A 19,071-nucleotide genomic window follows, 5' to 3' on the forward strand; every position below is an offset into this window, starting at 1 on the left:
CATACTGTTCCAATCTACACAGTGTTACAGATAAACTACTTTTTAACCATATTGTTCCCACCTCAGCTAGAGCATTTGTTTTGAAAAATGCTGACCAAAAAGTAAAGAACACTAATGGGTATATGAAACAAACCAAGATGTTGTAGCGCCGTGTTACTAAGGAGTTGTGCAACTGAACCGCCAATCAGAACAATGCTAATGTGGGTGTGTGAATCTAAGCCAATGGCTACATATTCCCAAAGCCGTTCCGTCATAAACAGTTAAACAAGCATGCTTCTTTTAATCGATCATACAGCCACCGTAATTTTAGCACTTGAGTTAGTATAGTGCTTCAATAAAAAAACAATGGTAATGAAATAAACATTTTTGCTATAAATTCAAAAATGGAAACTAGAATTTGGATTACTGTTAGATAAAGAGATACCTTGATCGTCTAAACTAATAAAGAAGTGATCTATGTGAATACAATACCAACCTATATCTCTAATCTGACGCTTTATGAGGAAATGACCAATATGAATAAAAAATGTGAGTGCTAAAAATATGTATATATGGATAATTGATGTCATATAAATAGTGTATCATTCTGAAAAGTAACAAATGAGAAACTGATATTAGTGTGTGTAGTGCTCTTATGTGATAAATGATAAACATATGATGAAAACTACGATCGTCCTATCTGAGCTATATACGCCCCTCAGGTAGTAAAATAATAACCAAACACTAAAGTGCTGAAATAACTATGTGAAGCCGGCTGTATACTTTAAAAGACAAAATGTCCACTATGTGATAAGGAAGTTTCGATATAGCCTATTATACATATGGAAAGTGAAACATATGGCTCACACACAAATTAATCTATATCTATCTAGTAAATGGAATGTGAACAAGTATAATGTAAAACAACCAGTGAAAGTGAGTTCGATCTCGCAAATCACTGTGTGATTTATGCATTTATGTGACTGTGAAAAATATGAAAGTATGAATGTGTATGAGTATTGGAAGATTTGTGAAGCTACATTAAAAAATAAAAAATATGTTGTGTGTTAATACGCAGATAATACTCAACTTGTAATAACTACGTTATAACCATTTTTATAATAATTGTATTAAAATTATTACTGTGACTTGTATTGCTCTGTTTCATATGTTGTCTGTTTTGTGAATATTTAGGGCAAGTTGAGGATTCCCTAGAAGGGGACTGGCATTTGTGGACTCCCTTGTGCCTCTCCCTTTCCGACCCAGCCTGTCTGGGTTGGTCACGTCCCCTCTCCTTTTTCCCTTCCTTCGGGTCGTATCCCTTTCTCCCTGAGGTGCGAGGGGGCCGACAGAGGCTACCTTATTTTATCTGATCACACTCTTTATTTATTCTTTACCATTTATAGAAGAATTTCCAGGTCTAACTGCTTCTTATACTCTTATTTAATGTATATGAGTACCTCTTGCTGGTTTTGCTTGGAGATTTTATTTGTGGTGTTCAGTTGGCCTCCTTCTCCCCTTGCCTAGGTACTCCTGGTTATATTTTAAAATCTAAAAAAGTGTATGTTCGCTTATTTAAGTGCCGGTATGGGGAGATAGAGGTCAGAAGAGGCCACCCGGCCCTGCACCGAATATAAATGTACATTTATTTGTGAGCTACCTTTTATCTTATTGACCAAAGGGGTAGCTATACCTTAGCATTATCCTCGCAGCTCCTAGTTCTATGATACACACCCATCAGCTGACAATGCCTCATACTGCCAGAAAGCATCTGAAATGCCTGGAGCTGTTAAAAAAACAGTGCTTGACCATTTCACACAATCCTCTAAGGGAAGACCAGAAGACTCTAACGATGGTCTAAGTGATTCTGAATCAGTGGGAGAAGGATCGCAGCCCGACAATACACTATCCTCCCAGTCCCAACATTTTATCACGGAAGCCACTCTTAAGAAAATGTTCGCACGCCAAACCCATTCTATAACAAAGGAGATACAGAGAAGTCACGCTGAACTCCGAAAAGATATCTCAGAAATAGGTGAGAGAGTTGATTCTCTAGAAAGGAAACAAGATGATATAGCTACTGACCAGACAAACCTCCTTGCATATTCGGAAGCTCTAGCTGAACAGATCAACCAACTGGAATTCATGCTGGCTGATGTGGAAGACCGAGCTCGCAGAAATAACGTCCGGTTTCGAGGGATTCCAGAGAAGGTTCAGCCCTCTGAGCTTCAGAATTACCTAAAAGATCTTTTCAGTGACCTACTTGGTCCCACAGAAGACATGACTACCACAATGGAGAGGGCGCATAGAGCCTTACGCCTGAAATCGGTGCCCCAGGAGAAACCGAGAGATGTCATTGTCTGCTTCCACAGTTTTATATTTAAAGATAGACTTATGCAAGCGGCCTTCCGAAAGCCACAGATGTCAGAAAAGTTTAAAGACATTCAATTACTCCCTGACCTATCAGCACATACTCTACAACATAAGAGACATTTTCAACCGGTTACGCTAATTCTCCGACGAGCAAGCATTAAATACAGGTGGGCCTACCCAACTAAACTGATAATAACAAAAGACAACCAAACACATACGGTGTGCTCCTTATCACAAGGGACCACCCTTCTTGCACAATGGGGACTCTCACCTGATGCTGGGAAAGAACATCCCCCCACTCAATCGAGATTGAGGGTTACTGCCCCTGAATGGTCCACTAAAGATCAAAGACCCAAGAGGATGAAAACACAACAACATCAAAACCCTCCTCACCCTCATGCTTTACCTCCTTGAATTTAAATCAACCCTTAGGGTTACTTTTGATTCCCTCTACTTAGAGGATTTTCCTCCAAAAACTAGGAAACTAACCTTTGAGACTTCAAAGAAAAAAAGGTAACCTTCTATCCAGATAGTGGTCCAGCCCATAAGTTAAGTTGATTAAGTTTTATATCTATTATCACCATTGTTTGATATAATGTTATAGATGCCTAGGAGCAGGGCTGGTACACTAAAGAGTATGTTAATTGTTCACACTAATGGAAACGAGTTTTGGCGTTAGTTGTATATATTTTTAAGATAACTGTTTATATATCTCTGATGAAAAATGGTTAACACCCCCCAGGAGACCCTACTGGTCAATTTGTTACATAACTTATCCCTGACTAAACTTATTTACTTGCGGAGTGGGGCCGGAGTTTACGGTTCCCATACACTTTGCTCTCATTTTAGCTCCCCCCCCCAATAAAGGGTAGCCAACGCCAGGACTATTTCTACCTCATATTTTCGATACACTACTCTGACTTCAGTGTTCAACTCACCCCTCTTTAACCCCCCTTTTTCACTCCCCTTTTCTACTTCTCTTCTGATTTCTACTTGACAAGATATACATTTGTACCTCCCCTTATTCTAGAATGTAAAGCCTAAGAAAGTGACTTGAGAATGAATGGTATTAAAATCCTTACTCATAATGCGAGAGGCCTCAACTCTCCCTTTAAGCGTAGCCTACTAACCCGCTCTCTTAAGCATCATAACCCGGACCTAGTGTTTCTCCAAGAGACCCATTGGCAATTAGACGCTCCCCATAGATTCCACTCAGGCACCTACACAACTGTAGAACACTCCCCCTTCACAAAAAAGCCAGAGGAACAGCAATACTGGTACATAACAGGATTGTATTTGAGCAATCACAGGTGATTAAAGATCCTCAAGCAAGGTACACCATCCTGATCTGTAAGTTAGATCATGTTCCTCATACCCTGGTCTCAATATATTTGCCCACACCAGCCTGAATATCTTAAAAAAATTCTACAGATAGTAGACAAATATAGGCAAGGTAGAGTTCTCCTGGCAGGAGACTTTAACATGATTTGGGATACTAAAATAGATCGTAAAACTTTAGCCCCAAGTAGAGTAAACCCTCAAATGAGCCTTCTCTCTACGCGATTTAGGACTATCATGTCAGATTTTGGTTACTTTGACATCTGGAGATCGTTTCCACACGACAGACAAAGACTTCACCCATTACTCTCACCCGCACAAAACCTACTCCAGAATTGACCATATATTCTGTTCAGTAGAGACTTTAGACTCAGTATCCCATTCCACCATTTCCCTATGTTCATAGTCAGATCATGATATGGTTCTAGCTGTCCTGAAACCTACTGATCCCCACCCGACTACTAAACACTCATGGAGCCTACCTAGACATATTTTGTCAGACATTCCTTTTCGGGAAGAATTACGTAGAGACTTAATTGAACTTATTCAACAAAATGATAATTGGCAAACTACAGACGACACCCTTTGGGGTGCCATTAAAGCGGTGACTAGAGGATACATTATCCGCAAACAAGCCCACCTCAGAAAATTAGCGGGACTTACCCTTGCCCAGGCACATAGTAAACTTAGATCTTTGGAGACTGTTAATCAGGTCGACATCACGGACGACATATTAACACAGATTTCTGCTACTCAGGCACACATTAACCAATTAGAACTGCGCCGTACCCAACAAAACCTCACAAAACTGAAACAATTATTCTATCACAGGGGAAATAGAGCAGACACACTGTTAGCAAACAGATTGCGTCATCAAAATAGTATCTCCCGAATTCATCAAAGTCAGCATAACAACAACATGATTAGATTACCCTCGCGGATAGGAGACTGCTTTGCAGATTACTACACTAAATTATACAAGATTGAAACAAATGAAATTAAGCATCCTGCCCCAACAAAACATATACAACAATTTCTTAGTTCCCTAAAACTCCCGACACTCACATCAGAACAACAAGACTCCCTTGCCGGTCCATTTACCTTACTGGAACTCAAACATGTAATCAAACAGTTGAAATCTCACAAGGCCCCTGGTCCAGATGGATTCCCTGCACAATTTTACAAGACTTATTCTCAAGAGTTATTGCCTTTACTCCTCAGATTCTTCAATTTAGCAAGACAAAAAGGAAACTTTAAAAAAGAGTTCATAGAAGCCATTATTGTCACGATCCCTAAACCAAATAAAGATCCCACTCAGTGCTCCAATTACAGGCCAATCTCACTGATCAACGTAGATATTAAAATTTACTCCAAATTATTAGCCAATCATATATGTAAACTCCTACCCAGCTTAATTAACCCACATCAAGTGGGATTTAACTATAATCGGGAGGGCCCGGATAATACTAGATGTCTAATTAATGTAATCTGTGAATCCACAAGAATGATAAGCCTTTTTCGGTTATCTCGTTAGATGCTGAGAAGGCTTTTGACCGTGTTAGATGGGCTTATCTTTGGGAAGTACTTGAAGCCTTTAAATTCCCCCCTGCCATTTGTCTAGCTATTCAAGCCTTGTACTCCATGCCACCGGCCGCGGTTAAGGGATTAGGCTTTCATACTGCCCCATTCCTGATTTCAAATGGCACCCGACAGGGATGCCCTCTGTCCCCATTGCTGTTTGCTTTGGTCGTTGAACTTCTGGCGGAGAAGATACGCTCTGACGAGATTCTGGAGGGAATTACCTTATCTGGGTCAAAACATAAAATCGCTCTATTTGTAGACGATATTACTATATTTTCTGCGAACCCCGCCCGCACTGTCCCTAGACTCTTAGAGATTCTGAAATCCTTTAGCGACCTTTCCTTTTACAAACGTAATATTTCCAAAACAGAAATATACTGGTGGGGATATTCTCACAACTATATACTTAACCTAAAAGATAAATTTAGCTTTAAATGGTCAGATGAACAAGTCACCCATTTAGGAGTAAAGATTTCAAATAACATAGGGCAAATGATCAAACTCAACTACCTCCCCTTATTGGCAGACTTGCGTACCCCAAGGCACCAATGGGATCATAAGTCCATATCCTGGATGGGCCGCATAGCTTCCCTTAAAATGTCCTTCCTCCCAAAACTTACTTACCTCTTCAGATGCCTTCCAATTAGGGTCCCTATCCATCTTTTATTACAATTTCAAAGCGAGTGCACACAATTTATATGGCAAGGCAGGCCCCCCAGAATTTCTCATAGAACTCTTCAAATCCCCATTCACCTTGGCGGACTAGCCTCCCCTTCCATCGTCAAATATTATGAAGGGGCAATGTTGACACATGTATCCCAATGGGGAGTACTCCAAGCACAGGACAGATGGAGAGAGATTGAACAAGCCTCTTTACCATCTAATATTTTATTTAGAGATCTAATCTGGACTCAGTTCATAGTCGCAGGACTCTGGGTATATCTAATTTTGTAATAGTAGAATGTCTATCCACCTGGGATAAAATTCGGCATCGCCGTTTGGTAGCACCACATCCCTCTCCGGTCACATCCGTTGCGGGTCTTCTTACAGGCCTTGCGGAAACTCACCCTAATACTTGGGCCCGAATGGGAGTCAAGCAGATATCAGATTTCTGGTCTGAGACAAGTCTAGACAGGTATATCTCATTAGATCAAATTGAATCGCGCACAACCGTTCCACCCTATCTTCACTTTGAATTTACCAGAATTAAGAGTTTTTTGTTTACCTGGGGATTTCTTCCCACTTCCGCCCGCCCACTAACCCCATGGGAGTCCATCTGGCTCAGGGGCCATAGGCTCACTAAGCCACGGTCAATACACTATAGCCTACTAGACGGTAACATACCACCCGAGCCAGCTCCTCATTTGCTTAGATGGAACACCCTCCTGCACTCTCACATTTCTATAAACTCCTGGCAAAGAGCGCTCACAATGACTAAAAAAACGCTCCACTGTATAACGATGTTCGAGACATACTATAAAATTATATCTCAGTGGTACCTTGTCCCCACGTGGCTGGCTAAAATGTTCCCCTATGTGCCGGAGACAATGCGGCCTTCCAAGTGACATGCTCCATATATGGTGGGAGTGCCCAAAAATTAAACCCTTATGGAATTTGTGTTTCCGCACCTTATCTGCATTCCAGATCATTATCCCTAAAAGACCAACCACGGCTCTACTTCACTTAGACTTACACCTCCTTCCCAAACATCAGAGGGTGATATGTATATATCTTTTGTCCTCCATTAAAACTAATATTGCTAGGTCATGGAAAAGAAAGTTCCCTCCAAAGTGGACCGAAATACTAAATCACATGGCATATCTTTACACAATGGAAAAAGACTTATATTACAACTTAGATAAAGTAGACATGTTTGAAATGGCTTGGGCTGACTGGAAAAACAAGTATGACATTATGTGGCGACCACCGGTCATAACCTAAAAGATTACATGTAACCTGACGATTGATTATCTAGGTACCTGGAACATATATTTCAGAAGCCTGTTGAAACCCTCATTCCCCCCCACCTCTCTATTTCTGCCCTCCTTTTCCCCTCTCTGTGAGCACATACTGCACTGTATCGATTATAAATCAGACTTTAAATAAAATAACTGTATTTTAAACGTTTCTTCTTTTCAGAAACAGAAGAAACGCTGTATATTTCAATGTCTTAATAAGATTTGTAACAGGACCTTTGTGTCCGAATATAGAATACGTGTCACTTTGTGTAGGAGACCTGCGAGTCTCCAAATGTTATATGTTATGTTAAAAACCAAATAAAAATTTAATTTAAAAAATAAAATTAAAAAAAAAAAAAATATATATATATATATATATATATATATACTTAAAGGGACATTATACAGTATTTTTCCATTTTGTCATGAAAGCACAGTGTTTAAGCATGTTAAATATATTTATTTTGCATATTTTCCCTGCATTATGAATGCTACATATGAGAATATCCATGTCAGTTCTTATAGATTATATGTTTCTTGTGGAGTTGTTGAGTGCACCACTTTACATTTCCTTCCTATTTTCTTATTATTTATTTGCTTACTTTTTTATATACAATATGGTGACGTGATGACACACTTTGATTTCTGTATATATATTTTTTCTTTCTTTGTTTTAAATTAAAATTTCAATAAATATATATCACTGGGAAAAAAAATAGTTTGCATGATAAAGAACAAGCTGTTTATTTATTTTGTACGGTGAAGAATGTCCATGAGCCATTACTCCTGGGATTCAACACCTGCAAACTTGGTGTTAGTTCACAAAGCTCAAATAGTACTCAATCTCTCTCTCCTCTCTGGTATTCTGGTCTTTTCTTTGCCTCCACAGGAGGAAGGTAAGAAATTGAGGTGCTCCAGATTCTTCGTTGAGAGGGTTCCTCGGACCGATTTGAGACACATTATCACCCTCAGAAAGCTGCTACTTGGGACAGAGGGGAGATTGGAGTATTGGCCAGTGACACAATTACTCCCAGTGAGGAGTTATTCACAAGACCGGTCCCTTAGCCTCCTGTTGTGTCATCAATATACTCAACACATAAATTATCTGCTGTTATGTACACGGCACTGGATGGGCACTTTACTGGAATCAGTCATTTCTGCAACTATGAAGCATGGTAGAGTGGAGGCATCTGAAGTAAGTGAAACCATTTTATTCACTCACATAGCCCACAGGCTATTAGCAGGTACACAAATGTTGAGGTACATCATGGCTGTGATTTTTCTTCTTTACAAATAACTGATAATAATAATAGCTGGGGACATATATTTACACCAGACATATACAACTATTCAGTTAGACTATTTATATGTTTTGTATATTGGGAGAATTTTATTTTAACATAGAATACTCTTTGTGATTTTTATATTATTCTGCACTTTAAGCTTTGCGTGCTTTGGTTTAGCATGACGGTCTGAGTTTTGTATATTGTTAGCACATGTTCAGCTATGTTTTGGGTGCCGGGATAGCATGCGTTGTCACCTGTAGTTCCCAATGAGTTAGCGTGCAACGGTGCTTTAGTGCTCGTTTGTGGTTTTTATTTTATTCTTAAGATAGAGCAACATAGCGAACCCCGGTCTTTGTGAATTTTCTTTTTGTAGGCTAATTCATTTTCTATTTTACCAGCTAAGAGCTAGATTACAGTGGAGCGCAAATATGCTCTTCTGTGATTGCTTTATCCGCAGTCAGTTGCGCACGTATTACAGTTCGCAAGTAAAACGTTTGTGCTCTTGCAGTCGCATCCCCGCACAGAAAAAAAGACTTTGCAAAGTGCCGAACGCAAGATCGTATTCCCCCATAGACTTTAAAGTGATGGTAAAGTTGCCTCCATAACTTTACATATTTTGAAAGCTCTTGTCATTACTAACATATTGATCTGCTTATTTATTTCAAAACTCAATTAAACTTCTAAAAATCAGCGGTTTTTTTCAGGCTCCGTTACCTGATTTTATACAGCCCCTGTCAGAGATTTTCACAGTGTAGTATTTGATTGGCATCTCTTTCAGCCAATAGGAGACTCACCATGCGCCCCATGGATTTTACTCACAGCACGCTCCCGTGCTTGTAACTCTGCCTGGAAATGCAACTGCTCATGCGCAACTCAATACGCTATTTGCGCAACTAAATACCTGTACCCGTTAGCGGCCTCACTGTTTTAGTTGCGCAAATAGTGTATTGAGTTGCGCAGTTGCACTTCCAGGCAGAGTTACAAGCACGGGAGCGTGCTGTGAGTAAAATCCATGGGGCGCATGGTGAGGCTCCTATTGGCTGAAAGAGATGCCAATCAAATACTACACTGTGAAAATCTCTGACAGGGGCTGTATAAAATCAGGTAACGGAGCCTGAAAAAAAACGCTGATTTTTAGAAGTTTAATTGAGTTTTGAAATAAATAAGCAGATCAATATGTTAGTAATGACAAGAGCTTTCAAAATATGTAAAGTTATGGAGGCAACTTTACCATCACTTTAATGGAGCCTCGTTTTGAACAAAAAAATAACAGCCGCCAGCTTGCGCAAACACGAGCTCAGGATTGCAATGAGATGTATGTCTGTAAATACATATGTACACATTTAAATAAACATTTACATATGTATTGAAATACATGCATATATATTTATATACATACATATACAGTATTTATACGTGTTCGTATGGATCCCTATGTAAAAGCACTTTTGGCCTATTTTTTTTCTAACACCTGACATCTCCTCTCTTTAAACCCTTATAACTTTTTATTGCATTTCTTTTTTAAATAATTTTTATTAGATAGTGTTGTTATGAGTGTAACTGTACTTTTAAATTTATTTTTGATGTGTTTTGTAAACACTTTTTTGACTCACGTAACAGTTAACCAGAGCTCTGAAGTCGCTGTAATCATTCTACTGTAAATTACGATTTTGCTCATGCGTTCGCATTTATTTTCAACTTGTAATACAGGCGGAATTTCATGTGCGCGCAAACGGCTGCAAAAACCTGATATCACTTGTGCGCAAACGAGAGTGCACTACTCGTAATCTAGCCCTTAGTTTTTATAATCCGCTTTACTGTCTAGTTTGCACGCTCAATTTTGGAGACAGTTTAAAATTTGTCTAGAGCTTTAGCAGCAGTCTGTACTTTGAGTCACCTGCATTACCTACCTGCTTAGCATGGAAGTGGTAAGTTTGCTATTTTATGTATTTATTTATAAAAATATTTTACCAGGAAGGATACATTGAGATTTCTCTCGTTTTCAAGTATGTCCTGGGATCACAAAACATTGCATTGATACAATAGGGAACAATAAAATACAAAAACAATAATAATACACAATATATGCAAACATTTAACATAGAGCAGGTAGGAAATATATAAACAACCATTACAGGTGCATTCTGTTTTGAGATATGCAGAGAGAGATCTCTTAAAGGATATTAGGCTTGGGGAAGGTTTGAAAGTGTGCGGGAGGTTATTCCATAACTGTGGCGCTCGGTAGGAAAAGGAGGATCGAGCTGCTTTCTTTTTGTATTGAGGCAAGCTAAATAATGTGCTGTTATTGGATCAGAGGTTATAGGAGGTGGGAATAGCAGGGGAGAGCATTCTGCTCAGGTAGGGTGGGAGCTTCCCAGAAAGGCTCTTAAACACTAGGCAGGAAAGATGGAGGGAGCGTCTGGATTCCAGCGTCAGCCAGTTTAGTTCTTTTAGCATGTCACAATGGTGGGTCCTGTACTAGTTACATTGTAGCACAAAGCGGCAGAACGAGTTATACAACGTATTAAGTTTATTAAGGTGAGTTTGCGGTGCAGGTGCATATACTACATTCCCATAATCCATGATTGGCATCAGCATTTGCTGTACAATCTTTTCTTTTACTGTAAGGCTGGGATATATAAATCCTGTTTTTTACAGCAATTGTATTATAACAAAGAGGGTCTTTATTCTATTTTCTCCTATATGCTCAGACTTTTATCTTAAAGTCCCTGTTTCATTTTGCAAGGTCATTATTTAGTGTTGTATTTTTACATATTTGCAGAGTAAAGTTATTTCGCTGGTCTTGTATGTATTTTTTTTCGTGTTTGTGTATTTCATGAAGCATACTGAATCTGTCCCCGCTACCTTACATTCATCGAGATTACAAGTTGTGTGCTAAACAGGGTGAGAAAATAAGGCAAATATTTTTTGCTTTATTGCACTTTCCATAGCGATGCCATTATGAGTTACTGAAAAACCTCCTTGTGCTGTGCGTTATGGTGCGTTAAGCTCCATACTGCACAAAATTCAAGGGCTGAGTTTACGTGCTCGTGCACGCTTTCCCCCTTAGACATCAATGGGGAGAGAGTGTTAGAATAAAACTAAAACCTGCGAGCGCAAAATGGCAAATCGCCGTAACGCAATCCCATTGATGTCTATGGGGGAAAGAAAGTTATGTTTAAACCTAACACCCTAACATAGCCCTAGTCTAAATACCCCTAATCCATTGCCCCCGACATCTCTGACAGTAAATAAAATTATTAACCCCTAATCTGCCAATCCCGGACATCGCCGACGCTAAATAAAGTTGTTAACCCCTAATCTGCCGCACTCCAACATAGTCGACACTAAATAACCCTATTAACCCATAAACCGCCAGCCCCCCACATCGTAACTACTAAACCTATTAACCCCTAAACCGCCGCATTTCAAAACACTAAATTAAACTATTAACCCCTAAACCTAACACCCCCCTAACTTTAAATAAAAAATTACAATATAACTATCTTTAAATAAATAAAAACTTACCTGTGAAATAAAAAATAAACCTAAGATTAAACTATAAATTAACCTAACATAACTATTCTAATAAAATAAAAAAAACTACCAATTAAAAATCCTAAATTACATGATTAAAAAAATCTAACACTACAAAAAATAAAAAACCTAAATTAAAAATGTAAAAAAACTAACACTATGAAAAAATTACAAATTTAAAAAAAACTAATACTATGAAAAAATTAAAAAAATCTAAGATTACAAAAAATAATAAGCACTAAAATTACGAAAAATAAAAAACTCTAAGATTACAAAAAATAATAAACGAAATTACCAAAAATAAAAACAATTACACCTAATCTAATAACCCTATAAAAATATAAAAAGCCCCCCAAAATAAAAACACCACCTAGCCTACAATAAACTACCAATAGCCCTTAAAAGGGCCTTTTGTAGGGCATTGCCCTAAGTTAAACAGCTCTTTCACCTAGAAAAAAACAAAGTTACCCCAACAGTAAAACCCACCACCCAACCAACCCCCCAAAATAAAAAAAACCTAAGTCTAAAAAAAATCTAAGCTACCCATTGCCCCTAAAGGGGCATTTGTATGGGCATTGCCCTTAAAAGGGCATTCAGCTATTTTACACTGCCCATTAAAGCCTTAATAAAAAAAATAAAAAAATCCACCCCAAAAAATAAACCTAACACTAACCCCAGAAAATCTACTTAGAGTTCCTGAAGTCTGGTCATCCATCCTCATCCAGGCGGCGAGAAGTTTTCCTCCAGGCGGCGATACCTTCATCCATCTCGGGGACATTTTCTATCTTCATCCCGGCGGCGTGAAGTAGAGCTATCCTGGACGGCGATGACATCCTGCGTAGAGTGTCCTCTTCATACGATCACCGTTGTACTCTGAAGTTGAATGGTATCCGTTTCAAAATGGCGTACCTTGCATTCCTATTGGCTCAAATCAGTCAATAGTGTAATGCTTGTGCAATGCCGCCCCCTGCAAATTCGCAGCCGCTATCAGGGGGTGTCAATCATCCTGATCAGATCCGGTGGTGGATGAGTTAAGGAGCAGCAGTCTTACGACCGCTGCTTCTTAACTTATGTTTCCGGCGAGCCCAAAGGCTCGCTTGGAAACAGCAGCATCTGCTGCTTCATAAATCTACCTTAGGCATACAAGACCCTAAATCATCTGAGGAAAAATCTTCCAAAGAACTGGATTGGATTTTTAAACCTTCTATTAAATTACAAGAGGTTTTTTTTTCCTTTTTCTTAAGGCTGTTATTAATTTTTTTTCAGAAAGTGAAATATGCCTTGTTTTCTCGTTTTCTCTTTTACTCTGTCTTCTAAAGTTAATAGAACGTTTCATTTACCGGCCTCTAATGTAGAGTTTTAGGAAACTATTCCAATGATTGATGGTGCTATTTCACTTTAGCCAAACACATTACTATTCCATTAGAGGATGGTACATCTTTCAGTAACCTTATCGGCAGGAAATTGGAATCCTTTCATAGAAAGACTTTATTCAGTAAGCATTTTTTTCCGTAAGCAGTTGTGTGTGCTTTTTTGTGTGACAGTGTGTAGATGAAGATTTTCAAAATTGTTAAAAAAATATTATACTCATCTAATGAACTTATTTGTTGTGCCATTGTTAAAATAATTTAATTTTATGCTAAGAATATGACTTCAACAGTGCTGACCAGAAGAGCTTTATGATTAAAGTAATTGTCAGCAAACAATATCTCTCCTTCTCAATGAAGGATTTATTTGTACCTAGTCTTGACATTATCTTCCCACTTTGTCAGGAGGAAAAGGAAATTTTCTCCCTCAGGACAAGAAGTCCAAGGGAAAAATAGAACAAATAGTTATTTTTGTTCATGTTGTTAACATAGGAACCAAAAATGTCCCTCCTTCTTACAATGACTTGAATATCAGTTGGAACAAGGCTAAGCAATCTAACAGCCTTCTACATCTTCCAATTCAGGATGAAGGAAATACCCCATTCCAGATTCTTTGCTGGTAGGGCGCAGTTTATGCATTTTTCTGAAGGCTTTGTTGCAGAATAGAGGGCCTATTTATGAAGGGCCGAATGGCCCCTGATGCCCCTGTTTCCCAGCAGTTATGAAGCAGCGGTCTTAAGGCTGCTGCTACTTAACTGGTCCGCTGCTTCTGAGGCTGCGGACATCAATCCGCCCGATCCTATAAGATCGGGTTGACACCCCCTGCTAGCGGACGATTGGCATATTCTGTCGGCATTCAGCAATGTCTGTAGGACATGATACGCTACAGTGCATCATGTCGGACAGACATTGATAAATCGGCCCCTAGGTTTCAAATTAGGGCCTACTCAAGGAAGGTGTCTTCTGTCTCACCTTCCAAAAGACTTTCTTTATTTATGACTGTATTCACTGTAGTTCAAAATTTTTGAACCAAGGACAAGCATTTTATTTAATCCTTTTTCATTGTTTCTATGAAAGAGGGAATTTTTGTACCTATTCTGGACCTATTATTCACTTTAAACAAATTTCTCTTTCAAAATAATAACAATCTTGACAATTCTACTATTATTTATCAGGGTTAATTTATGTCCACATTAACTTTGAAGATGTCTTCCTTCTATTTCTAGACCACTATCAGTTCCTATGATTTGCATCTCTTAACAAAACTTTTTCAGTTTGTTGCTTTTTCGTTTGGTCTATCTATAGATTCCATTCAGAATATTAACAATCAGTAACAGTAGTATTTCAGAATAGTAGTAATCTAGACAATGCTACCTTATTAGGGTTCATTAATGTCCATGTTAATTTTGAAGGATGTCTTCCTTTTATTTCTAGTCCATTATCAATTCCTAAGATTTGCATTTCTAAACAAACTTTTTCAATTTGTGGCTTGTCCAGTATTTTTGAAAGTTCAAGGAACTCTCTTGTCTATATTAGGATCTCTTGAATTTCCTTCAAAGTTTCTTACAGCTTTTTCCCAACTACTGTTGTAGCTCAATGTATGGAAATATTAGGTCTAATTTTTCAGCATCAGAGACTCCTCCTTTTCCTTGGTTTAATATGAAACCTTTTAACTTTGCATGCAACGACAATGATGTACAAATTCTTCTAATCTTTTGATACAAATCGTTTTGGATTCTTCAGTAAGTCAATCTTCCTGGTGGGAAGTTTACCTTTTTTTTATGGTGCATCCTTTATTCTCCTATTTTGGAATTTAATGTCTACAGGCACCAGTCTTTTGAATTGGGGGTCAGTGTGTGGGTTCTGGAAAGCACAGGGAGTCTGGTTTCCTCATGAGGCGAGGTTACCAATATTTATCTTGGATTCAGTGCAATCTTCAGGTTCCTTCAGAGCAGACCTCTTTGGAAACGTATCTTTCTTTAAAGGGGAACTTGCTGTTCCTTAGCAATGAAGGAAGTCTGAAGACTTTTTTTGTTCTCAACAGAGAAAATATTTTCTGTATTTTGCGTCACATGAGGGAAGATGGAAATCAGATTTCTTCACTTAGCATTCCCTTCCACAGGAATCATATATTTCCCTTAATCAATTTTTAACTAGATTGTGGAACAATGGAGTCTCCCAGAGATAGTCCTGATGACTTCTGTTTCCAAGAGTCTTCGCTTTAATTGATTAGAGGATTATTTTTCCATGGTCTTCCCTTCAGCATTACCTACTGTATCTAGGTTCCTTTTTCTCATCAAGGTCTCAAGTTTCTCATCTTGAAGTTTTAGAGCTTGAATACTTTAAACAAGGGGAGTTTCCTTGTTGCTATATTATTGTTGCTATAATACCTTATTTCAGGGCACAAATTTTTTTTCATAGGATTTGGAAAGTTGTTTCTTTACTGTTGTGAAAAATAGTTGTTTTTTTTTTTTCTGGCATTCTTTTAGTATTCTAAAAGTTCTTCTTTTTGGTAGTCAGTTGAGATAAAGGGGTCAATGTATCAAGCTGCTCCATATCCTGTCCGCCTGCTCTGAGGCGGCGGACAGAAATCAACCCGATCAAATACGATCGGGTTAATTGACACCCCCAGCTAGCGGCCGCGAATCTGCAGGGGGCGGTATTGCACCAGCAGTTCACAAGAACTGCTGGTGCAATGATAAATGCAGACAGCATCCACTTGCACATTAATAAATTGACCCAAAAGGCTTATCTGTTAGCCTCTTATAAAGACTTATTTAGACTGTTTCTTTTTCATACTACATTATGAAAATTGTTGTAATGTCATTAGGGCTTTGTTCTTCAGGATATATCCAGTGTCTAAACCAATTTCTCCTCTTTGTAACATTAATTTGTTTTTTTTTTACAAGCCTGCAGGTTTCTCCTTTAAAACCTATGCATGTTTTAGACATTTTGTTTCTGCCTTGGAAGTTTTTGTTGCTTTTAGCAATATCTTCTGCCAGAAGGTTTCTTTATCTTTGTTTTCTTTAAATAACACATATTTTTAGGACTTTTGTGATTTTTCTTTAATCATGAGGTTAGAGTCAATCTCTTTGTCCTAATCCAAAGTATTCAATTTATGGTCTCTTATTTTAGATGATGTAAGAGCATTTGATTCTACTTAGAAATTTCAAAGGTTTTTAGACAATTCTTTCATTTGTTTGCTGAATAAGGAAGAAGGCCACAGTCATTTCTTTAACTTTTTAGCTAAAACTTTGTTTACCAAGGCTTAATTGGAGGCGGGATAGTCTTTTCCAAAATATATTGTTGTGCAATCTAATAGATCAGTTTTATCTTCTTGGGTTTTTAAAAATGAGACTTATAATGTACACATTTGGAAGGAAGCAACTTTTTTTTCTTACATTCTTTCTTTAAATTCTACCACTTTGATGTGTTTGCTAGGAAAGTCCTTCAGGCATCAGTGTCTGGTAATTAGGTGCCTGCCCTAAAACTGTTTGTCCCAACCTATTATCTATGGACTCCACAGCTTGAGTATTACTTCCTAGGAGTAATGGCTTGTGGACGCTCACTTCTTTATGAAAGAAAACAAAATGTATGCTTACCTGACAAATTTATATCTTTTATAGTGGTGAGTCCATAAGACTCACCCAATTTCATTATTTTTTATTTTATTTTTCTGGTGGCAGTTTTAATTTGCATCTCTTTTACCCTACATTTCTACTTTCCTTGCTTTTCTATACATCAGACTGGAATACCAGAGTGGTGAGAGGGATTAAGTACACTTTGAGCTTTGGGAATCTTTGACCCCTCCTAGTGACCAGTAGTTGAATCCCAGGAGTAATGGGTCATGGACTCTCACCACTACGAAAAAAATTAATTTATCAGGTATGCTTACATTTTTATTTCTTTAAGGAACTAACAGGAAGTCTATATTTGAGTGTAACTGATATCTAGGTATCAATTTTAAATTATAGCAACCATTCTTAAATAAAAAGTTGATTTATTTAACACATCAACTTCCATTGAAAACTGTTGTCAGATGGAACAAAGAAAATGCTCAAGTACATAAAAAAAGACTCTAGATGTTGTTGTGAGAGCTTGAATACAAGCCAGTTACTACAAGTTCTGTAGCAGTTTCATATCTCTTATCCTGGTAGCTATAACTCAGCTATTAAAATAAAAAGCATGTTTTAATCTAATTGAATAAACAAGGATGCCATTTAAATACCCAGTTGGTCAAATGAGCACCAGAGTTGTTATACCCTTCCATTACTCTTAATGTGTTAATGGCCTGTTGTACACAGTATACTCTTTTTCCTAATGCTATTCTAATTTTCACACTAGACCTGCTTATATTGGCTCCCCATGATAGCACTCACCACAGAAAGACCATTTAAGAAGAGTGCTGGAAAGAAAATCAAAAGTATGCAACCACTTCCCTTCATGTGAATGGCTCCTACCATTTCCACCTATACAATCTCCTTTTATTCTGTCCTCCACACAGTTTACCCAGAGACCTTTAGCTTGTAATCAGGCCTCTAACACCTATAATTTATCATCATGCTTCCCTGTTTGTAGTATTGTACCATGCAGCTTTGGGGGGTGGTTAATTTTATCTATTGTTTTTTTCTGTTGCTTAAATTGATTTGGTTTGAGCAGCCGCTGTCATTTCCTTAGTGTCATTTCACAAATTCCACATTTTCCATTGCATAATTCATTGATAATCTAAAGTTGTTTTTGTTTCATTTGACTTTGACTATCATGTTTCTACAGAGAGTAATGGAAAATTCTGAAATTATCAGTGAGAGCAGTTCTTCACATGCATAATTTGACTCTATTATGTGATTATACATTTTTCTCATTTTTTTTGTTATAAATAGACATATATTGAGCAAACATATTCAGGCCTTTTCTCGTATTACAAAATTACAAACTGTAGATATTGTAAAATGACATTGGTCTATGTTGGGAAATATTTTTCCAAAAAATACAAAATTATTTAAACCACACACATTAATATCAACTTTTGTTATGTTTCCAGCATTGGACTTGACATTATTGTGGTTCATTCTAGACTTGTGCGTGGCGGAAAAATTTGTTTCGGATCGATTCGGATGTTTTCGAATTTTGTTTTCGGATCGATTCGAATTCGGATACATTCGAATGTATTCGTTTCGGATTCATTCAGATTTGAATAAATTCGGATGTATTCGATTCGTAAATTCGGAAGTTCGGTATGTGTTAGGTGGGATGTGCTGTGTATTAGACTAGTATTATGTACTGTAATATTAGGTGTAACCCATAGCAGAGCGATATAACCTAATATACTGAACAATACTAGTGTAATTGTGATTAGTCCATGGCCAACCGAATGTAACGAATAAATCCAAACTAATTCGGATTTATTCGTTAGTTTCGGTGTTACGATAATTTCGGAAATTTCAATCGATCCGAAGCTCCGAATTTGACAAATTCGTACGAATTTTGATTCGGAACGAAACAAAACGCACATCCCTAGTTCATTCTTTTTTATCATATTCCCTTGTGTTTTTTTCTAGTTTATTGCTTGTGGATGACAAGCACAAATGCTTAAAGGAACAGTAAATACAGTAGATTTGCATAATCAACAAATGCATGATAAAAAGACAATGC

This window comes from Bombina bombina, chromosome 7 (assembly GCF_027579735.1).
Source record: "Bombina bombina isolate aBomBom1 chromosome 7, aBomBom1.pri, whole genome shotgun sequence".
Classification (NCBI taxonomy): Eukaryota; Metazoa; Chordata; class Amphibia; order Anura; family Bombinatoridae; genus Bombina; species Bombina bombina.